Genomic DNA, 24,718 nt, shown 5'->3' on the forward strand with positions numbered 1-24,718 from the left:
CCATAAATGCAACTTTACTCTTTCTGCCTTGTAGTTTAGAAGGCCAAGGCCTTCCTCCGCCCCGCTGTTTCTGCTAAAGTCATTACAGAAATGACTTCGCCTTGTAGTTTAGAAGGCCAAGTGTACCATGGTAGCATACAGCATCCCCCACACAAAGCTTGGCAGAAAAAAATGGCACTTTTGGAAGTTTTATGGCCTAATAGCATATACAGCTCAAGAAATATAATAAAAAATCCTTTGCTTTCCATAGAAGACTGCGAGGAACTTTAGACTTTGGGGTTAATAGGATTCAATTTTAGTTTCTTCCAACACTAGAAGTCAGTGCTTCTCTGACTGTGAGCCTGGAGTAAGTCTCCAGCTGAGTAGAAACCGGTGTGACTGGCTGGTTGCCTTTAGTGACTGAGATTCCTCCTTAGGGCCACTTCCTCCTAAGCAGCTCACCACTGTGACAAACTTTCCTTGGGGTGAAAGAAAGTTGGAAAGAGCTCAAAGCAGAACAGAAATGGAGTGAACCCATCTTCCACCCTGGAAGAGGGGACATTTTCACTGTGAAGCATTAGCATAGCCAATATTTTATAAGCTATTTTGACTTTATGATAGATCTTATTATATCCATGTCACTTAAGTTTATGCTTCTACGAGACTATGTAAATTACAAAGGTAAAAAGCTAATGGTGAGTAATGCCTAGATTTCTCTTATCAAAAGAATCTATAGATTTTTGTCAAAAATAACGATAACAGCAATGAGAGGACCATAAATGTGTCTGGTCCTTTACAAGTCACAAAACACTGTCACTAACATTACATATGTTCCTTGACAACCTACTCTGAGACAACAACAAAAAAACACAACCAGCAACTGGCTCACAGAGGCCCCAAATCCCACCCAGCTATTCACAGGTTCCCTCTATCATTAATTTCAAAACAAGACTGTGCACATTCCTCTGTATTATACAGCAGGGTTTAATTATATCTTCGGTATAACCTACATCATTCTGATGAGACAAACTTACTGTCTTTTACAAACAAGAAAATTGAGCCTCAAAAAAGGACTTACTAATGAATAAATAAGTGGCTAGTAAATAAACCAGGGTTCAAAGCAAGTCCCTGTCCTTCCTCCACTCCACTGTTCACGCTAAGGTCATTACAGAAATGCATACAGCAGCTCTCTCACCTTATTGCTTAGGTTTCTAAAGGGCAGTGACCTATTTTAGCAATACAACATGCTGTATAATTTACTACTGACTTAACTACTTCACTAGAGATTCACATCTAACTCTTACTTTGGTAAACCAGGTCTAATCAACACCACACAAATGGCAACCTCTTTCTACACAGCTTCATGGTTGCAAAGCAAGCTGGTAATATCTGTTTGTCGGCCTGGGCGTGGTGGTTCACGTTTATAATCTAAGCACCCTCACAGGCAGAGGTGGGAGGATTGCTTGAGCTCAGGAGTACTAGACCAGCCTGAGCAAGAGAGACACCCCATCTCTACAAAAAATAGGAAAACTAGCCGAGCATTTTGGTGAGTTCCTGTAGTCCCAACTAAGGGAGACTGAAGGAAGGGGCTCACCTGAGCCCAAGAGTTAGAGTTTGCTGTGAGCCAGGAGGCCTCAGCACTGTACTCAGGGGGGCAGAGTGAGATTCTGTCTCAAACACACCTGTACACACACACATAGAACCAACATGGGTATCAATATCAGCTTCACAGAGCTTGTTCTATTGAATAGGGGAGAGACAGACACTAACCAACAAATATTGTGTTTTGAAAGAAAATAACATAGCATGTGGCAAGAGATAATGTTTGGGGGTAGGGGAACAGTTCTTTTAGATGAAGAATGAAAAGGTCTCTCTAAGGAAACGGCAAATAAGTAGAGATCACAAAAATTGAGAGAGAGCTAACCTTAATAAAAGGAGAAGGAAGAACGTTCCAGGAGGAAGTCACTGCATCTGGAAAGGCTGAAAACTCGAGTTTGGTATGGTAAGTGGCTGAGAAATGGTGACTATGTGCTAACCTATGAGGAGGCGGGGATGACAGCAGGTGAGAATGGAGTCCCAAGAAGCTCCTTTGCTGCCCAGCTCCCGCTTTCCAGCTCTGGGCTCTACATTAGTCATGACCTGAATAATTGTGCTGTAATTCAGAAACTACTCCGGATCAGAGACATAAAACTAAAAATATCACAACATCCATAGGACCTAAGCCAAGGACACAGTGTTCTATCTTTAATGAAGGTTTGCAATAAGTTATTATACATAATTATAGATGCTGACATCAATGAATAGATCAATGTAGTAACTCTCGTATCATAGGAAAAAATTTTGATACGATACTGAAAGTATAATTTCTCAGAGTTGGAGAGTAGGGCAATTTTCACTTCTTTTAAAATTTAAGGAAAAGGCCAGGCATGGTGGCTCATGACTGTAATCCCAGGATCTGGGAGGCCGAGGTGGGTAGCTACCTTGAGCTCAAGAGTGCGAGACCAGCCTGAGCAGAAGTGAGACCCCATCTCTCCTAAAAATAGAAAAAGAGAGGCAAGAGGATCACTTGAGCCCAAGAGTCGGAGGTTGTTGTAAGCTATGATATCACAGTACTCTACCCAGGGCAAAAGCTTGAGACTCTGACGCAGAAAAATAAATAAACAAATAAATAAATAAAATAAAATAAAATAAAATTTAAGGGAAAAAGTGAGATCCATTGGTGATTGACTTTTTTTCCTTGAGACAGGGTCTCACTTTGTTACCCTAGGTAGAATGCCATGTCACCATAGCTCATAGAATGCCATGTGAGGTCAAGCAATCCTTTTGCCTTAGAGTCCCAAGTAGCTGGGACTATAGGCACCTGCCACAATGCCTGGCTAGTTTTTAGAGACAGGGCCTTGCTCTTGCTCAGGCTGGTCTCAAACTTCCCAGCAATCCACCTGCCTACACCTCCCAAAGTGTGAGGATTACAGGTGTGAGCCACCTTGCTCAGCTGGTGATTGACATTTTTGTGAGTATATAGTCTTTTTATTGAGACAGAGTCTCACTTTGTTGCTGGAGTGAGGTGGCGTCATAGCTCACAGCAACCTCAAACTCCCAGGCTCAAGCCACCCTGTTGCCTCTACCTCTGCAGTAGCTGGGACTAGAGATGGGTCTCACTTTACTTGGGCTGGTGTCCAACTCCTTAGTTCAGGCAATCCACCAGCTTCGTGCCTCCCACCCTCCATGTTGGGATTACAGGCATGATTGATTACAGGCCCCGCCACTCATGGCCTGCAGGTATATATTCTTTAAATAAGAAATAACAACATGAGGAAAAACCTTTTCTTCTTTGAAAGCCTGGTTTAAAGAAGAATTTCAGCTGTTTAAATTTAGGTAGCTAAAAAAAAAAAATCCAACCCAAGAACGTTCTCTGGAACTGAGCCCAATACATTTTTATTTGAGTGAAAATTAGATGCCTTTTATCCAGTTAGGGCTCTACTCTATCAATATTTTACTTTTCAGAGATAAAGAGATGCATGCAGATGATCATGATGACCCAAGTAACACTCCTATTATTTAAATGTATTTCCATTACATAGTTGGTTTTGCCTGATTAAAAATGAGTTCTATTTTTTTGCTTCTATCTACGTATATCATACACATGAAAAATTTCCCCTTGCTCTGCTGGACATGGGCTTTATTTATGTCTCTCATAATGTCCACTCTGTCCTTTTGTGAAAATGATTTGGAAACAAAGACAAGAACTGCTATATAGTTCTTTAGGGTCTTCTTTATAGAAGACCCTACTCTTCTACCAACATTATTCTGACTTATGGAGAAGTGAGTGAGCTTTGTTAACTTAAGGCTTTTTTTTTTCTTCAGGAACTACTATCTCTAACATAACTGCAACGACCTCTGAATCTACTAGTTTTTTTATTTTGAGACATAGTCTCACTCTGTTGCCCCAGGCTAAAGTGCCACGGCTATGAAGTCTTCCTAGCTGGCAGCAACCTCAAACTGCTGGGTTCAAGTGATCCTTCTGCCTCAGACTCCACACAGGGAGGACTACAGGTGTCCACCATGACTCCCAGCTAATTTTTCTATTTTTAGTAGACATGGGGTCTCACTTTTGCTCAGGTTGTTCTGAAATTCCTGACCTCAAATGATCTTCCTGCCTTGGCCTCCTGAGTGCTAAGATTACAGGCCTAAGCCAACCCATGGCCCCAATCTCTGAATCTTCCTAGGAGAGAATCTCAAATTTTCCTACTTGGTTATAAATTGCCTTGTGATCTCTAGCATTTAATGGACCTTTGTCCTCTCCTTTCCCTCCCCTTTCTCGGCAGAACACCTTACCTAACTAATCTCTCCCTCCTAAAGTAGTCATTAGCCCTTAGGCATGGCTGTATCACCTGTGCTTAGTGGCATTTCCGACTAGGACCACCATGCAGAGATTACCTGTAACTTCCCTAATCCCTAGCTGTCTTAGCTGGTGCTGGCTCCCTGGCTCATTCACTCTGTGAAAGTCAGGCTGACTCACAGTCCTTAAGTGACTCACATGTCACTTTGGAGATGGGTTAGGACTTTGTGTTTCACAGATAAGGGTCTTTTTTCTTTCCTCTTTTTTTTCCTTTCCATGAGAAGACAAAACCAGCGGAAGGCTGTACTCAATGTTTATTTCTGCAATCGCAATGATTAGCTGCTTCTTACCCCTTAATTCCTAAATTTTGGGGCACTCAAGTATCAAATCCCTACCAAACTCTGCCAAAAAATAATAGATGCTGACTCTGTGGCTCTAATTCTTTTCAATTCTTTGAATGGTTTTCTGTCTTCAATTCTAAGTACTTCTTGGTTACTTATCAACAGACACCCAAGTTTTAGCAAAGTCTGAGAAATACTAAACTAGTCCTCATTACTCATGTGACTTCAATGACTATTTGTTAATTGTAATCAAGGGTAAATTGTTTTTAATGACTATGTTAAAGCCCTTAAGAAAAAAATACCTAAAGATTAACAAAATCTAACAACATTGTGCATATCCTTTTATTACAAAGGTCAACTCATGGGCACCACAAAAGTACTGGTAACCACAGTTAATCCTTCCTGAATGACCATCTTGTATATGAATGCTTCTTAGATAACCTCTTTTATTATGGGCTAAGTAGATGATATGTAAAGGCACACTTAACTACTTACTGAATCTTCCAACGGTAATATTCCCCTCTGGTCCCTGAAGAACATACACCAAGGCTGATGGGTTCGAACCTAGCCCGGACCAGCTAAAACAACATCGATAACTACAACAACAACAAAAAATAGCCAGGCGTTGTGGTGGGCGCCTGTAGTCCCAGCTGCTTGGGAGGTTGAGGCAAGAGAATCACTTAAGCCCAAGAGTTTGAGGTTGCTGTAAGCTGTGAAGCCATGGCACTCTACCAAGGGCAACATAGTGAGACTGTTACAAAAAAAAAAATTATACTATGTTCTGTCATCCTTAATTTATAAACTATTAAAATATTTATTTTTATGCCTCACCACTAGTATTAAAATTTCCCATTTACTTATTCTTTTAACTCTAGATTTTGCCAAAACTTAGTCCATAAGAATTGATTCACCCAAGGGGGTACAGGTGAATCATCTGGAAAGGTCTTTTTTTTGGGGGGGGAACAGGAGGGTTGGTTATAGAGACAGGGCCTCTCTCTGCCCAGAGCTCACTATGTAGACTTGAACCCTGGACTCAGGTGATCTTCTCCCGCTGTGCTGAGATTATAGGCGTTGAGTCACCACTTTCTTCAATCAGGAGAGTTTTATATAGTAACATATTTGAGGGCTACCTCCTAGAGAATCCAATTTGTCTTTGAAGTAAGACCTGGGGCATTGGTATTTTTAAAGAGTTGATTAGGTAACTCTAATATTCAGCCCCAGCACAACTAAAAGATACCCCAAAACCCTGAAGAATACAGCTCACTGGGACCACAATCAGAAAAGGCTTGTATCAGAAGATCCGAAGTCCAGGGGAGAGGAAGAGCTGAGGAAGCACCAGAGATGACTGGGAAATCCTCACTGGTGACTCTCATCCACAGAATCAGTGTAATCCATGCAGAACTACTGATATTAGAGCTTAGTATTTTATTAGTATTAAAAGAATCTTTCTGGCTGGGTGTAGTGGCTCACATCTAAAATTCTGGCATTCTGGTAGGCCGAGATAGGTGGATCACTTGAGCTCATGAGTTGGAGACCAGCCTGAGCAAAAGGGAGACCCTGTTTCTAAAAAAAAAAGCCAGGCTTTGTGGCAAGGCCTGTAATCACAGCTACTCAGGAGGCTGAGTCAGGAGGATCGATTGAGCCCAAGAGTTTGAGGTTGCTGTGAGCTAGGATGCCATGGCATTCCACCAGGAAGTGAAAGTGAGACTCTGTCTCAAAATTTAAAAAAAAAGAAAGAAAAAAGTCTTTGTTCATGCCAATTACTTAGTAAAAGTCCACTGCTGACCCTCAGTGAAAGCATACTTGATTGGCTTTCCTATCTCTCTTAATAACTGGGACTTGAAAACACCAAGACATGTGAGTGGTTCAATGGCTGACGGCCAAGGCCACCTTCTACCTGCAGCTCTCCCACATGTTATTTGTTTCCCAGATCTCTGCAGTCCAAGAACTTCAGCCCCAGCACCACGCCCTTCACCAACTTAGTAATGTCCCAGGGTTATAGGAAATTTGTCTAACCTGTTTAACAAGAATTAACAGGGTTAATCTTGTTCTCATTGTAAAGGGAATTTATGAACACTGCCTGCCTTCCCCATCTATGCCTGTCTAAACTGTAGAATTATTGTCATGTAATGTAATCAGTCTACTCATTTAGTCTGCCTAAGCAATTTTTGGGAAAACAGTTAAATGAATTAATGTAAAAAGCTGGAAGTTCAAACCTCCAACAGTAGGAATAAACTCTTGCTCTCTTCATAATCAAATCAGCCCTTCTTCCTTTGGGCGGATGTGGCGTTTCCTTGCTTATACTGAACAGGTAAACAAATTAATTACTGACTTCCGGTTAATTCCTTCTTTTATCATTTAACACCCCTCAGTGGGGAGCTTTATCAGCTATGCTATGTTTTTTACAGTTACCATCAATCTTACAACATACTGATCCTTCAATATAAGTCATCCTTAAATTGTGTTTTTTCCTTTTCAAGAAGTGATTCAGTATACCCAGGCTCAATCTCCTGAAACTATGACTTGTTATTATCCCCCTGGCACATGTCCTTCTATGCCCCTCAGCATACACAGAATGGCTCATCTCTTTACCAAGTTCCTTATGTCCTTAATCTACCAATTAAAAGCTAATAACCCACCTCTCTACCACATAGGAACTGCAGGCTGGAATAGAATAGGGGGTTACGTATCATTTCTTACATAACTGTGTGAAGATCATCAAAGTCCCAATTCCAAGATTTGATGAACACATATTAAAAAACAAAAGCAACCTCCTGTGACACTGGTGGGTGGGGCATCTCATCAATGTCAGCACAAATAAACTGAGGTGCGACTTTTACACAAACTAGACTCCAGTGCTGTTTCTTTCACGTATCTTTGTCATTAATATTTCTATGGATCTTTTGAGACTTTTGATGCATAACACAGATGTTCTAACTACAGGCAGGCCCTGGGTTACAGATGAGGTTACAGAGATACTCTCCTGAGAACAACTTTATTTGAGATTTATATGTGACTTTGATCCCTGGAGAACAGCACATAATCATAACAAATGCTACATGGCCTCATATATGGCCGTAATAGTGTTACGATAATAATAATCATAATACGATCCCTATTCTGTAATACTAAGTTACAGAAACTATTGTGCTTTCTTTTAATTCAAACAAACAGAGCATAAAAGCAAACTCATAAAAAGTTTAGATAGGCGAAATTGCAAAAAATATAATATGAGAGTTCAACACTTGGCCAGGAGTGGTGGCTCACACCTGTAATCTAAGCACTCTGGGAGGCTGAAATAGGGGAATTGCTTGAGTCCAAGAGTTTGAGGTTTGCTGTGAGCTACTACGACACCATGACACTCTACTCAGGGTGACAGAGAGAGACCCTGTCTTAAAAACAACAACAACAACAAAAGATCAATGCTCACCTGATGCTGCGTCAGTCTAGGCTAATGTTACGCTTATTTTGATCTTCTAACCAAATCAAGAATTAACTTCTCCATTTCAACAATTAATCCACAATGCTGCTTAATAATAACTGTTGCTTTCGTTGGAGTACTGCCTTTCATCTGTTTGTTCTGTTACTCTCACTTTGTCTGTTAGAATTGTTCTGATAGTGGAGTGCCTGAAGCCTAATGCTTTCCCAGTGAACGGTTCCTGCCAACGCTTAATTATTTCTACTTTGGTTTCCACTGTAATCACCATTTTCTGAGCTGCAGGCTCCCGTGAAGTTGCAGTAGACTTTTGGCTTTGGAGGCAGGGTCAGAGGGTAAACACAGACTCACAAAATCAAAATTAAAAGTTAAGAAGACAGTGACGCTGTGCATAAGTGACCAGATAAACCAGGAGACTAGCTGCTAGTATACAGGTGTTGCACCAATGAATCGCTTACACCATATGGGCTTACATGTGTGCAAGAAACTAGTTCCCAAATTATTGATTTAATATTTAATTATAAATTATCCTTATGGGGAGCCTTGTGAGTCCATTGGTAAGTATGGGATGCATAAACAGGACTGTCCGTAAGCCAGGGACTGCCTGTATTTCACTGGTTCAATTATTTGTTTTACTGGCACCCCTGCATCAGAGGATAAGGTCAGAAGATTTCATGCTCTCATTTCATATTTTGTATTTATAGAGGAAATACAAAATAGGTTCCAAAGGGAAAAGGTTAATTTGCATCAAAATAGTCTAGAAGTATATATATATATATGTGTATATATATATATGTTTTTTGTCCTCAGACACAGTCTCACTCTCTCGTCCTGGATGCTGTGGCATCATCATAGCTCACAGCAACCTCAAACTCAACTCAAGGGGTCCTCTTGCCTTAGTTTTTCTTTTTTGAGACACAATCTCCCTAGGTTGCCCTCAGTAGAGTGCCGTGGCGTCATAGCTCAGAATGACTCAGACTCCTGGGCTCAAGCGATTCTCCTGCCTCAGCCCCCTGAGAAGCTGGGACTATAGGCAATCACCACAACACCTAGCTATTTTTAGAGATCGGGTCTTGTTCTTGCTCAGGCTGGTCTCAAACTCCTGAGGTCAGGCAACTCACCCACCTTGGCCTCTCAGAGTGCTGGGATTACAGATGTGAGCTGCTGTGCTTGGTCCTTGCCTCAGTTTTACTATTTTTTTAGTAGAGACCAGGTCTCACTCTTGCTCAGGCTGGTCTCCAAGTCCTGAGTTTAAGCAATCCACCCAGCTCAGCCTCCCAGAGTGCTAGGATTACAGGAATGAGCCACTGCCCCTAGCCAGAAGTATATTTCTTAGGATGACAAGCTACTCAAAGAGTGGTGACAACCAGCACTATCAATCAGCATTATCTAAGAATAAGAATCTATATTTCTACACACAGCCCTCCTCAAAAAGGATCTACATTTAACAGGATTCCCCAGGCAACCTGGTGCACATTAAAGCTTGAGCAATACTGCATTAGATTTTCCATTAAGAAAACAGGAACAACCAGAACATAAAATGAGTCACTTTCATAACACTAAGAGGCATGGGGTGGTCTTGAGAAAAAAAATTGAGCCAAAGAATGAACATAGCAATTTCAAGGCAAAAATACAAAAATCTGTCATACAGGGGCATTCTCTCTGATCTATCAGTTAGGTACTAGTCATACTCAGCCTACCAGTGTCTCCTACAGCTGAAATAACCCACCAAACTAGGCGGTTTTCCTGTATTTTGATTCCACTCAATCAATAATCCTTATGTAGGTAATTTTTATAAAAGGTGGAGAGTCACGGGAGTAGTGATGAATATTTTAAGGACTGGCAAGGCTGTCTTCCACTGTAAACCAATAAACTTGGCCCAATGCTTACAGTCGATTCATATAATGTAGTACCAAACTGTCATTAAAATCATATTTGCTGACTTCCATTTCCAGTTTTTGGATGATGAATATGAACATTTTATCCAAGTATAACTAACATACTGTGAATAGCCATTAGTGAGCTGGTGACCGCATCAGAGCACAGATGACTCATGAGGTCTTACACCTCAGCGGTCAACTTCAGCACTTCCCTCTCCAACTGTTACACTGGGACTTAATCTGCACAAAGGATCCCATGTGTAACAAACCGGCACAGCTGTGGCTAGTGCCTTCTGCTTTGGTGTTGCACAGGAGCCACTATTGCCAATAAAAATACAATTTATAACCGACTCTTTGAACGGACTCTACTCTCTTTGAAAAACTGAACTTATTCCAAATGGAACAACTCTAATCACTATGAAGAGGAGGTCTGCCAAGAAATACATTGTAAAAGATAGAAATGCCAGCACTTCAATAGATCTAATTTCGGATGCCTGTACCCATCCACTGTTGAAACCTTCCTTGTCTTGTCATCAGGCAGTCACCACTCTCCCTTTGGTCCACTGTGCACTCCCCTAAGTTCCCCAGAAGTGTGTTAAAATCCTCATTATAGAGTCTGAGAAGGCTGGTGTCCAGCCTGCCACAAAGCAAGGGCATCTGTGCCTGCTGAAGGAGGGATTCTAGATGGAAAGGAATAGCCTGAGCAAACCAGGCAGAGGAAAGCATCTGTACAAGGCGATGCAAACGAGTGAGGATGACCAAGGACTCCTGGCTCACAGGGCTGGCAGGAATAGAGGAAGAAAAGAAAGCCCAGCCAGCCTCTTGCAGCCAGCCAAGGCAAGGCCTGTTTCCCAACCCTGACTCGCTGAGTTAACACACCCCAATACACAGGATATCCAGGCAGAAGGGAGCCCAGCCCCCAGCTCCCTACTTAGGAAAACATTAACATAAAGAGCTTCAGATTTAATTCCACAAAAGAGATGAACCAGTTTATTCACATCTAGGTGACTACAAATCAGCTCAAGACAAGAGAGAAAAAGATAATTGCTGAGAAAAAGAATGAAGTATTAGGAATAAAATACATGTAGCTTTGAATTTCTGGTTCTATGCTCTTGCAAGAAGTGAAGACAATACTTCAGTCCTTGAAATGTTATGATATTATAAAATAATAAAGGAAAAAGTGCCAAACACAAAGCTTGGCGAACACATCAAATTTTCTTGCACAGTACGCTAAAACATTTGAAGAAGCTGCCACTTGCCTGCTAAATAATCTCTGTGAGATTGATGCTTACTTGCCTATGTAGAAAAATCTCCACTTAGAAATGACTTGCACAAATATACGTATATTGTAAACACCACCAAAATAATAAGGGAATGCATTTATTCTTTTTTTTTTTTTTGAGATAGAGCCTCAAGCTGTCACCCTGGGTAGTAGAGTACTGTGGCATCACAGTTCACAGCAACCTCCAGTTCCTGGGCCCAAGCGATTCTCTTGCCTTAGCCTCCCAAGTAGCTGGGACCACAGGCACCCACCGCAACACCCAGCCAATTTTTGGTTGTAGTTGTCATTGCATTGCTGTTTGGTAGGCCCGGGCTGGATTCGAACCCACCAGCTCTGGTGTATGTGGCTGGTGCCTTGAGCTACAGGTGCCATTTATTCTTTCCAAAGAACACAATCTATACATTTTAGCAAACTTAAATGACTTCTCAATCAAATCTTAGTTTTTATGTTTTCTTTAAAACAAGTGATCATGTAGCCAGCATAAGCAAGTAAGTGTTGCTGAAAATGTAAACTGTTTCTTCTTTTCTGTCTTATACTCCATGAATTTTCAAAATAACCCTCAAAATCAATGTGATAAATCTCCTTCCACAAATTCATTATACTCAAGTGCATACAACATCCTCTTTGCTTGAACTACCAATCTTGAACAGGCAGCAAGAATTAAACTTGGCTTGGATTCTTTGCTTTTATATAGGTTGATCTAGATTTGTTTGAGATGGTTCTCAATACAATAAATACTGAAGCATCCTGGTAATTTCCATATTACTGCATGTTACTACAATTTTGCCTGAAAAAGGGAATCTCAAACATTATCACTCTGTCAAAAGCAAATTTAAAACAGATGATTTCTCGACAATTAAGAACAGTTAAGTAAAATATTTTCAAAAACCTTCCAATTTATATTTTTTTAAATGAAAAATGGGTAAAATTTAAAAAGCAGGATATTTAAAACAATTCATTTTTTTTGCAGTTTTTGGCCAGGGCTGAGTTTGAACCCACCACATCCAGCACATGGGGCCAGCACCCTACGCTTTTGAGCCACTGGCACTGCCCTAAAACAATTCTTGACTTATTTAAATGCCTTTAGATATTCTTTTGGGAGGGAGGCAGAGTCTCACTTTGTCATCCTGGATAGAGTGCCATAGCGTCATTGCTCACAGCAACCTCAAATTCTTGGGCTCAAGTGATCCTCTTGCCTCAGCCTCCCAAATAGCTAGGGCTACAGGTGCCCACCATAACATCCAGCTAGTTTTTAGAGATGGGGGTCTTGCTTTTGCTCAGGCTGGTCTCTAAATTGTGAGCTCAAGCAATCCACCTACCTGTACCTCCCAGAGTGCTAGGATTACAGGCGTGAGCCGTAGCGTCTGGCCCTAGATATTCTTGCATTGTATGATCCTTTCGTTGCTATGCTTTCATTTTATTATTTAGTGATAATACACAGGCAGTCTTCGGGTTATAAACAAGATAAGCTCTGCATGTTTGTTCTGTTCTAAGTTGAATTTCTATGCAAGTTGGAACAAGTACATTTACCTCTTACTTGCAACAGCCTTCATTTGTAAGTGCCAGTTGTAAGTAAGTCAGATGTTTGTAACTCAGGGACTGCCTATATATTTATATATTAAAAGTATGCCTTTTTTTAAAATATTTTCTTTTCAGAGACAAGGTCACAGTCTATCACACTGGAGTGCAATGGCATATCAAAGCTCACTGTAGCCTTGAACTCTTGGCCTCAAGGGATCCTCCTGCCTCAGCCTCCTGTGTAGCTGGAACTACTATATATTTTAAACACCTCAAAAATAGGCATGTTGGGCTCAGTGCCTATAGCTCAGCAGCTAGGGTGCCAGCCATAAACTCTGGAGCTGGCAGGTTCGAATCCAGCCTGGGACTGCCAAACAACAACAACTATAACCAAAAAAAAAAAAAAGGGCCAGGCATTGTGGCGGGTGCCTGTAGTCCCAGCTACGTGGGAGGCTGAGGCAAGAGAATCACTTGAGCCCAAGAGGTTGCTGTGAGCTATGATGCTATGGCACTCTTACCCAGAGCTACATAGTGAGACTCTGTCAAGAAAAAAAAAAATAGGAATGTTGGAACCATGTCCAGCTAATGTTTAATAAAATATTAACTAAACTTTTTTTAAACTAAACTTTTGTGCCTTTTAGTTGCATAAATTCCACATAATTAGCTGTTCTGAGATCTTCTACTAGAGGTTGAGTATCTTCTACATTACTTGCTTGGGACTAGAAGTGGTTCAGATGTCAGACATTTTCGGATTTTGGTATATTTGCATATGCATAATGAGATATCTTGGGGATAGGACCAAAGTTTAAGCATGAAATTTGGCCAGGCATGGTAGCTCATGCCTATAACCCCAGCATTTTGGTAAAGCAGGAAGATGACTCGAGACCAGGAGCTTGAGACCAGCCTATGCAGTGCAGCAAGAACCTATCTCTACCAAAAAAGAAAAAAAGAAAAAAAATTAGCCTGGCAGGCACCTGCATTTCAGCCTGGGCAAACGTGAGATCCTGTCTCTACAAAAAAAAAAAAAAAAAAATAGAATGATTGACCAGGCTTGGTGGTACTGGCTCGTGGTCCCATCCCAGCTACCTGGAGGGCTAAGGCAGAAGGATCACTTCAACCCAGGCATTTGAAATGTCTGTGAGTTATGATCACACCACTATACTCCAGCCTGACAGAGTAAGGCCCTGTCTTAAAATAAGTAAATAAATAAAGATAAAATTTATTATGTTCCATATACACCTTCTACATAAACTGAAAGTAAGTTTTAATAAGTTTGTACTTGCTGGCTGGGAATGGTGGCTCACCCTATAATCTTAGCACCCTGGGTGGCTGAGACAGGAGGATCCTTTGAGCTCAGGAGTTCATGACAAGCCTGAGGAAAGGCAAGACCCCTACCTCTACTGAAATTAGAAAAATTAGCCTGGCATTGTGGTGGGCACCTATAGCCTCAGCTTCTCATGAGGCTGAGGCAGGGAGATTGCTTGAACCCAGGAGTTTGAGGTTTTTGTGAGCTAGGCTGATACCACAGCACTGTAGCCTGGGTAACACAGTGACACCCCATCTCAAAAAAATTGTTTTGGGGGCAGTGACTGTGACTCAGTGGGTAGGGCGCCAGCCCCATATACCGAGGGTGGCAGGTTCCAGCCCAGCCCCGGCCAAATTGCAACCAAAAAATAGTCGGGCATTGTGGTGGGCACCTGTAGGCCCAGTTACTTGGAGGCTGAGGCAAGAGAATCGCCTAAGCTCAGGAGTTGGAGGTTACTGTGAGCTATGTGACACCACGGCACTCTACCGAGGGCAATAAAGTGAGACTCTGTCTCTATAAAAAAAAATTATTTTTGGTACATTAAATAGTCTTGAGTGCATTTTGACAGTGACTCATCATGAGGTCGGGTGTGGAGTTTTCCACATGTGACACCATGTCAGTGCTCAAAAAGTTTCAGATTTTGGAGCATTTCTGATTTCAGATTTTCTGATTAGGATTGTACATACCATTATTTTATCAATTAGTAGTCAATAAGATCAGTATTTGGGTGTGACCAGTAGAATAGCTGCTTAGGTGTTGTTAGAAGACTTAAATGTCATTATTCATCAAAAGGTTTCTAACTAATTGTAATTGGAGCAATGATGATGTTGAGATTTGACATTCTTACCCATGAAGAGACAGCACTTCTGGGCCATAAAGAAGTCTACAAGGCAATCTAGTCTCATAAATAAAACAGACTTTGGAGTGAGAGATCTTATATTTAATACTTGCCTCTCCACTTACCAGCTATTCAGTTTTGGCAAATTACTTAATCTCTGAGTTTCTCAGTTTCCTCATCGGGAAAAATAAGATCGTAAAAGTCCGTTGCTTAAGACTATTGTAAAGATTGTCAGGATGCATTTAGTCAATTACAGAAGTTGTATCAATCAACAATAAAAAGTCTTACGTGTCAATGGGCGGTGCCTGTGGTTCAGTGGGCAGGGCACCAGCCCCGTATGCTGGAGGGTGGCGGATTCAAACCCGGACCTGGCCAAACTGCAACAAAAATATAGCTGTACGTTGTGGCGGGCGCCTGTAGTCCCAGCTACTCAGAAGGCTGAGGCAAGAGAATCGCCTAAGCCCAGGAGTTGGAGGTTGCTGTGAGCTGTGTGATGCCACAGCACACTACTGAGGGTGACAAACTGAAACTCTGTCGCTACAAAAAAAAAAAAAAGTCTTACATGTCAAGAGCTAATGTAAGGTTAAAAAGATACGAATTCATTACCTGAAAATATTAGCATCTTTCATTTCTAAACTGGGTGGAAATCTTAGACATAAAACAGAGACTTTTATCAAATACCCAGTAACAGTAAGATGAATATTCAAGAGAAGCATTCAGTTCCAAACAGCTGACTCCTATTGATTTGGATCTTGGCTATTCCCGCCAAATATTTTTAAAGCTTAATACTGGTTGGGTTACCCCACAATAAAAGCAGTTTACTTAAAGACTATCAAGTGGTAGCGTCTGTAGCTCAGTGGGTAGGGCACTGGCCACATACACGCGGCTGGTGGGTTTCAACCGGCCCAGGCAGCTAAAAAACAATGACAGCTGCAACCAAAAAAAAAAGAAAAAAAAAAATAGCCAGGCATTGTGGTGAGCACCTGTAGTCCAAGCTACTTGGTAGACTCCCTTAAGCCCAAGGTTGCTGTGAGCTGTGATGCTATAGCACTCTACCCAGGGCAACAGAGTGAGACTGTCTAAAAAAAAAAATAAAAAGACTATCAGGAGGTCACACATTAAGTAAACTATGAAGAAGTCACACATTATGTCATCTTAGTCCCTATTATGGACCCTTCCCTTTGCAGAGAACAAACTATGTTATGAGACAGAAAATTCAGAAAAAAAATCTATTTGTCACACTGGGTTTTCATCAGTTATTTTCCTTGCATTGTATCTAGAGCTGCTATTGTCATACCATTATAGTTTAAAAAGACCCGTTTTACCTGAGGCTGAGTGCAGTGGCTCAGTGATGGCTCACATCTGTAAACCTAGCACTCTGGGAGATGATCTCTTGAACTCAGGAGCCTGAGCAAGGGTCTGAAAAAATTAGACAGGTGTTGTGGTGGGTGTCTGGAGTCCCAGCTGCTGAGGAGGCTGAGGAAGGAAGAATGCCTTAACCTAGGAGTTTGAGGTTGCTGAGCTAGGCTGATGCCATAGCACTCTACCTTGGGGAAACAGAGTGAGGCTCTGTCTCAAAACCACAACAAAAACAAAAACAACAAACAACCCCCAAACCCTTACCTGCCCAAACATCACTCCTCTACCACTCCTCTGAGTAAAGGATTCAGGCAGTAAGAGAATTTAATCAGTGAAAATACAGCTTGTGGCCTGCCTGGCCTTTCTGCCAGGTAAGAGTACCAGGCAGCAGAGCTTCTCACTCACGGATTATGTTTCAACATACGGAATACCTTTTGTTAAAATGCACTTTCTGACTCAGTGGGTCTGGGATGGGGCCTGCCTGAGAATCAGCATTCTAGCAGGCTCTCCAGTGATGCTGCTTGTTCTCACACACGGATCACACTTAACAAGTAGTGAGGATTGAGACAACTAGGTCACTATATATAGTGTGTGAGTGCGTGCGTGCGTGCGCGCATGTATGTATGTTAGAGAGCTAAAAATATTTCAGAAAAATTTTAAAGGGAAAGCACCTTCCTGCACTGTCCTAGAAACCTTATTTCGAAATGCACATTTGATTTTTTTCAGAATTTGCCTTTTCACATTAGCAAAGATAGTATTTAGTCTCTCGAAATCAGGATGTCAAACCCATAAGACCCTCCATGAATAAAGACACAGGTCTACTGGACAGCAGGAATGAAAAAGTATTTGACGAAACCCTTCTTTTCAACGTCCCTTTGGGTATGGTTCTAAAATAAAAATCCACATTTGAATGTCATAGCAGGCAGCACAGCCTGTGTTAGCTTGTTAAGTAGGTAGCCAGAACGCTGACTGGCTGAAGAAATATTTATAGCCAAGATGATCCATATCCTGAAATTTTTCTGGACTTTTCAAGTTTAATAATAATCCTAATGAAGGAAGTATTAGAATAAAATTGTGGAAGGCATACCATTCTGTAGAGAGCAGGTGACTAGCATCCCTTAATGTGTTGCCCCAAACATTTCTTCAAAATACAATGACATTATTTACCACCTACCTCTCTCTTTTGAGAGCTTTAAACTTTGATAGCTGGTGGGATAATTCAATAGATAGTTATAGAGACCCCTTCTGGGGTGAACGGTTAGTAGAAGTGCCCTTCCTTCCTTTTTACTGGAGGCCCTGATGGCTACTGTTCAAATGGGCAAGTTCATGAAACCCAGTGGTGCTGTCCTGGCCAGATGCTACTCCAGATACAAAGCTGTCACCATGAACATTGATGATGGCACTGCAGATGCCCTTACAGCCATGCTCTGGAGGCTGGAATTGACTGCTATCCCCACAAAGTGACAGCTGCCATGGGCAAGGAGAAGATTGCCAAGAGATCAAAGATCAGATCTTTTGTCAACGTTTATAATCACCTCATGCCCATACAGTACTCTGGGGATATCTCCTTGGGCAAAATCGTTGTAAACGAGGATGTCTTCAGCGACCCTGCTCTTAAACACAAGGCCCGAGGGATGCCAAGGTCAAGTCTGAAGAAAGGTTCAAGACAGACAAGAATAAGCGGTTCTTCCAGAAGCTGTGGTTTTAAGGTATTTTTTGTCTCAGTCATTGAAAATATATATATAACAGTTTCAAAGTGTGGGCTCACATTTGGTTCTTAGTGGAACAGCTAAGGACTGCCACAGGCCAGGTGGGTGGCCCATCCCTCTAATGTCAGCATTGTGGGATGCTAAGGAGCATCGCCTGAGCCCAGAAGTTTGAGGCTGTGGTGGGCTGTGGTTATGCCCAGAGCAAGACCCCATCTCTTAAAAGAAAGGATCATAAATGCTCCTTTTCAATTCATATGCTGTACTCTTAAAATAGACAGTTTTCTTCTTGGCATCCTGGAAATTAAATCTTTTAAACCTTATGCTCCAAAATAAATAAGGAAGCAGAAAACTATTATAATCTTTAAAATACTAAGGGTGGTTTTAGAGATTTAAACAGAGCTAACAGATCTTTGTGTAAAGTAGGATCCGATGAACTTTCCAATGTCATTCTTGAAATAACTCTACAGATGGAAGAATGGGCTGTTTCTTACTTTCCAGTTTCTTAATGCGAAGTAAGCAGCTTTACAAGGCTTAGCTGCCCCCACTGACCTAACAGCATTCTTTACCTCATTTGCAAGGGAACAGAAATGATTTCTTCTCCACCGTTTTATGCCAAAATATAGAATCTGTATATTAAAAATAAAAATTCCCTGGCTTGCACCCATAGCTCAGTGGTTAGGGAGCCAGCCACATACACTGGGGCCAGTGGGTTTGAACCCGGCCTGGGCCTGCTGAACAACAATGACAACTACAACAATAACAAAAAATAGCTGGGTGTTGTGTCAGGTGCCTGTACTCCCAGCTACTTGGGAGGCTGAGGCAAGAGAATTGCTAAGCCCAAGAGTTTGATTTTGCTGTGATCTGTGACGCCACAGCACTCTACGAGGCCAACATAGTGCCAGGCTTATGTCACCAGTATTAATTTCTTAATGTAAAGCTTAATGTGATTTATCTCCCTCCAAAGTTATTTTTTGAGTTATCTCTGTCTTCAAAACCAAACTTGGCATAAATTTCTTGTCTGCCCACTTCTCTCTTATACCCTCCCCAGAGTGAAGGAGATGGCTTGGTGCTACACAAAAGGGAAGTAGCAATGTCATGCTCCAAACAGACAGAATCACGGGGCACAATGTCACTCTCTAACTAGAGATCCCATTTCTTTATTTGTGATTAACTTGGAGAAGAAATGCTATATTGGCTGCTGTATGGCTGAAAATGTGGTAGAATAAGAGATGGTCCAAATCTAACTTTTTTGATAATTATTCATTCTGCGACTGAACCTCAGCTTCCTCATCTGTAAAATGGACGTAATGCCTTCTTTGTAGCGTTATGATGAGAATTAAATGAGTAATACATTTTCAGCACACATTAGGCACCTAACATTACTACTAACAATGTATATGGTATGCATGTATAGAATGCTATTATACACGAACATATACTTTCCCAACAAATTTTCATCAAATTTTGGGAAGGGCAGTGACAAAACTTCCATGAATTTTGACATATATATTGACCATGTTTACATAAGACAAAAATTTTACTTCTTTTCAAATTACACATTATTGTGGCTGCTATTTTAGAATCGTATCGTAACAATCACGGTTTTAGAAATCCTAACATTTGGTCATACAGAACTTATTGTTGGGTTAATAGTTATAGAAACAAAGTATAGGAAACTTTCCTAATCTATAGTCAAAAATTTTCATTGTTTACAATAGTCAAACAAAAATTACAATCCATCAAATATACTTAGATCCTATTACAAATTGAATATTTTACAAAATCAAAGTTTAACTACTTACACCACTTGGCCAGTAATTATAGCTCATGCCTGTAATCCTAGCACCCTGGGAGGGAGAGGTGGAGGATTTCTTAAGCTCAGGAGTTCCAGATCAGTCCGAATAAGAGCGAGAACCCATCTCTACTAAAAATAGAAAAATTAGCCAGGCATTGTGGTGGGCGCCTGTAGTCCCAGCTACTCAGGAGGCTGAGGCAAGAGGATCACTTGAACCCAGGAGTTTGAGGTTGCTGTGAGTTAGAATGATGCCACGGCACTGTAGCCTGGGTAAGAGAGTAAGACTCTGTCTCTAAATAAAAAAATAATCACAATCACTTGAGGGCTCAGGCAGACAAATAGACTCCTCATTTCTAACAGCTTCTAAACCACAGGATTTTGTCATGTCTCCTGGGGAGATTTTAAAACCTCTTGATTTCCACTTCAGAGATGTCAAGGCCTTAGCATCGGTGATCATAAAAGCTACCACACCTATAATCCCAGCACTTTGAGACGATAAGGGAGGAGGACTGCTTGAGGTCTAGAGTTTGAGACTAGCCTGGGCAATATAGCAAGACCTTCTCTCTACAAAAAATTTTTTTTAAATTAGCCAGGCATAGTGGTGTGTTGCTTGTACTCCTAGCTACTTGGGAGGCAAGAGGATCATCAGTTGAGCCCAGGAGTTGGGGGCTGCAGTGAGCTATGACTGCACCTCTGCATTCTAACCTAGGTGATAGAGAGAGAGCCTGTCAACCAAACAAAACTCAAAACAAAACCACCAAGAACCACTCTCCTGAATAATAAGAACTGCTAGAATGCAGTGTAGGAATAATAAGGGATACAAGCATTTAAAAAAACCATTTTACATTCTCTTAACAACAGTGTCTTAGAGGGCCTATCTCCAAATATGGGACACCTGTTGTCCTTTCTTTGACGACCCATTCAAGGGACAAAGAAAGGGATAAAAAATTACAAAGGGGAAGAAAGAAGAAAACCAGACACTGCTAGAAAAATAAGATCCCATCAGAGCCACTTTGCAAATGCAAAGGACCAATAATTGCCACAGAACCTGCAAAAAGTCTACATATTCAAGCAGTTAAAATGTTTTCTGGACTGGGATGCTGTGTCAGGGAAGGGGAGTTGGTGAGTGACCTAGAATCAGGATGTGATTCTCCCTGGAGCACTGGTGCAAAAGGGCTAAGAATGAAAGGTAAGGGGTTTTCCACGACATTTCCACACTTGACCGCCCTCCATCTAAAATCTTACTAGGGTATATTAACCGAAATAAAACTGCTGTGTGTGTAATAAAACACATACTTACTTTTCAGGAAGGAAAGGACAGTAAGACTGAATTTGCTTCTTTAAGCTGTTGGTTTTGTACTTCCTTGGTTAATAAAATAAAATTGGGTTAATGAATGTCTGCCTCGGAATAAAACATTACCATGGGACTAAAAACAGCTTCCACACTAAAGCCCCAAATGAGTCTATGGCCGTACCACCCTGAACACTGCCAATCTCGTCTGAAAGCACAAAAGATTCCTTAAAACAAAATCTTTCATATGGTAACCAGTGGTATCTGTGGCTACAAGAAGCCACGGCGAGACTGATAACAAATGCCTCTTTCTCAGTCACTTACTTCATTTGTAACAACCAGTGCAAACTGACTAATCATTATTTTGATCATGTGTACCAACAGACGTACATACTTTTTGAAAATCATATTTCGAAGTAGGATTGTGTTGAAAGACGATGTTACATCTCTCCGTGGGAACACATGAGACCCTGGTGTTCTTAACATACAGGGCATACAAAATCGCCCTCCGAGGGGACTCCAGAGAATACCGGAATTCACATGGCCAACGGCACATTTCCCTCTAACAGGACAGTGCTCAAAAACTTGAATCTTCCACACTGTGAACGACGAAAGTGACGTCCGTTTTCTTTTATTTCTTCAGCTCTGAGTATATTTAAGCATTTTTTCATGTGTCTACCGAAAGAATGAGTAGGAAACATTTCCTTTGCTGTGAGCTTTCTATTCACGCCTACACTGTTACTGAGTTTGTCTGTTTTTATCAATTCGTAAGACCTCTTTTAACACGAGATGAAAGTGGTATCGAAAGGAGAACGCTTAAATAAAATGTAACGTCTTTTTAGAAAAGCAATGTATGAGGGTTTGCTGACTTTCACCACCGCACACAATCGAGTGCCTTGACTTTTGCCACTTTCAACAGTGAACCTTGGGGAACGTGTGTCATGGCACTTAGCGCTTGACCTCATTTTGTTTTTTTCACAATATTCCATGGCTTGAACGTTTCATACTTTATTATACTAGTTCTCTACTGGGAGGCATACAGATTGCCTTTAATTGTTTGGTATTATAAATAATGCTGAAAAAAAAAAACATTCTTATACCTGCATCTTTCTGTACACATGTGTAAGGGAAGGAAATCTCAGTTACGGGCAAAAGATCTGCACATTTCCGGAGCCAGACCCTGTCTCTCAAAATAGCCGGGTGTTATGGTGGGCACCTGTAGTCCCGGGAGGCTGAGGCAAGAGAATCATTTAAGCCCAAGAGTTTGAGGTTGCTGTGAGCTATGACACCACAGCAGTCTACCAAGAGTGACGAAGTGAGAAAGTGAGACTGTCTCAAAAAAAAAAAAAAGTCCGCACATTTGAATATGTTGAAATATGCTGCCATGAGTTCTCTGAGAACACTGCAGCCATTGATTGTCCTTCCAGTGATGCCTGTGACTGCCTCCTCTCCCACAATCTCCTTACATCAATATTGATCCAATTTAAAAATCTTTCCACATGCTAACTGGACTAACTCCTCCTCAATTACTGGCTTAACTGTCCCCTCTCTTACCTATCTACTCCTTCCACACGTGGCCTTTCCCTTGGCCCTTTCCTCAGCCTCAAATTTCTAAACTTCCAGAGCTCACGCTCATCACTGTCTTCACTCAATATTATCTTCCTTAACGTCCTTGCAAAACTCCTCCCTTCCTCCCTTCTTTCCTTCTTTCTGCCCTCCAATGCAGACGCTCTGTCCAGGCCTTCCCACGTTGCTTTTCTCATTAGCAGAAGTTGCCAGATGTAAGATATATACAAACTATACGTACATTTTACTTACTTGTTTATGGACTATCTCCTGTTACCAAAACGTTGGCTTCATGAAGTCAAAGATTTAAAAATGGTATTAAATAATTTACACAGCGGCTCGGCACCTGTAGCTCAGCGGCCAGGGCACCAGCCACATGCACTGGGGCTAGCGGGTTGGAACCCTGACCTGGCCTGCCAAACAACAATGACAACTACAACAAAAAAAAAATAGCCAGGTGTTGTGGCAGACACCTGTTGTCCCAGCTACTTGGGAGGCTGAGGCAAGAGAATCGCTTACGCCCAAGAGTTTGTTACTGTGAGCTATGACGCCATGGTACTCTACTGAGGGCGACACAGTGAGATTCTGTCTCAAATAACAACAATAATAATAATGATGATAATGATAATAATTTATATAGCTATGCCATTTTATAAGCTTTGATCGGCAACTTCATGGTTGTAAAGTTTCAGATCATTTCTAATTTATCAAAATTATCCTCTCCAGGCTACTGTAACAATGAAATACTGAAAACACACACATTGCCCATTCAGGTTAGACATGAAGTTCATGTGCAATTTACTATATTAAACTATCTTAAATTGTACACTAACTTTATGTCCACCCTGTATATCATTTCAATGCACACTGTTTTTGAAACACATCCTTTTCTGCAGAAAGTTTAACTAGAAAGGAAAATTGACAAATTCCTTCATGTGAAACAGTAACCACATTCCATAGTGAAGATAAGGATGAGAGTATGGTCATGCGTCAAATGAAAGGGTTAGGAAACAGGTCAACAGAGAGGAAAGCAGGCCAATCTCTCACACACTAATTCCTTTGTGGTTTTAACTGTTTTTCATCTCAGTAGATTCTTATGTCTTATAGGTTTCTCCAATATAGTAGATTGGTGCTAAAGCATAAATGTGAAAAAAATGCGACATTCTCTCCTGCAATGGTGGTGGGAATGTATAATATACAGCCATTACGGGGTGGGGGGGGCACTTTGACCAATGCCTGTCAACACTTTCAGTACAATGTCTACCGATATACATCTATTGTGTAATCTGCAATTAATAAAAGATTGTAAACAATGAAATGTCTATGTAATGGAATAATGTGCAACCTTCCATAAAACTATAGAATGCAGGAGCTTCCAGTTTACTGAAATGGAATGTGGGTAGACATGTATATCAAATTATCTTTAAGATGCAATGTTGAGTAAAGAGAGCAAGATACAGGATGTTGGCTGGGCACGGTGGCTCACGCCTGTAATCCTAGTAGTCTGAAAGGCCACGCTGGGAGGACACTTGAGCTCAGAAGTTTGAGACCAGCCTGAGCAAAGCAAGACCCTGTCACTACTAAAAATAGAAAATTTAGCCAGGTATTATAGAGGGCACCTATAATCCCTACTACTTGGGAAGCCGAGGCAAGAGGATCACTTGAACTCAGAAGTTTCAGGTTGCTGAGAGGTAGGCTGAGGCCATGGCACTCTGGCCTGGGGCAACAGAGTGAGACTGTCTCAAAAAAAAAAAAAAAAAGTATTTAAAAAAAATATTAACAAAAAAAATATTAACAACAACAAAAGATACAGAATGTTATGGAGTATATACTATCATTTGTGCTCTTACAAGAAGAAAATAATGCACAGTCAATATTTATTCATTGGTTCTGTATTTACAATCTAGTCATTAAAATCTGTAACTCTCAAATCAGTGCTCATGGCGTTTTCATAGTTATTCTCAAACATGGACAGAGGGGCAAAAAATTGGATTCACGTTGACATGCGTGTTCTTAGCCTCGGTAGAACAAGGTGACACTCTACCTCTTGCTTGAGCCCTCATAGTGCAAACAAATGTC

General features: G+C 41.1%; 1 protein-coding gene and 1 pseudogene across 1 annotated transcript in view; one reads left to right on the forward strand and one right to left on the reverse strand.

Annotated features, from left to right (window-relative positions):
- ELOVL6 (ELOVL fatty acid elongase 6) overlaps nucleotides 1-24,718 on the reverse strand; it is a 138,093-nt gene that overhangs the window by 74,967 nt on the left and 38,408 nt on the right. The window lies entirely within an intron of this gene.
- On the forward strand, nucleotides 16,529-18,655 carry LOC111727894 (annotated as a pseudogene).

Source organism: Otolemur garnettii, unplaced genomic scaffold (assembly GCF_000181295.1).
Source record: "Otolemur garnettii isolate 467f Iridium unplaced genomic scaffold, OtoGar3 scaffold00129, whole genome shotgun sequence".
NCBI lineage: Eukaryota > Metazoa > Chordata > Mammalia > Primates > Galagidae > Otolemur > Otolemur garnettii.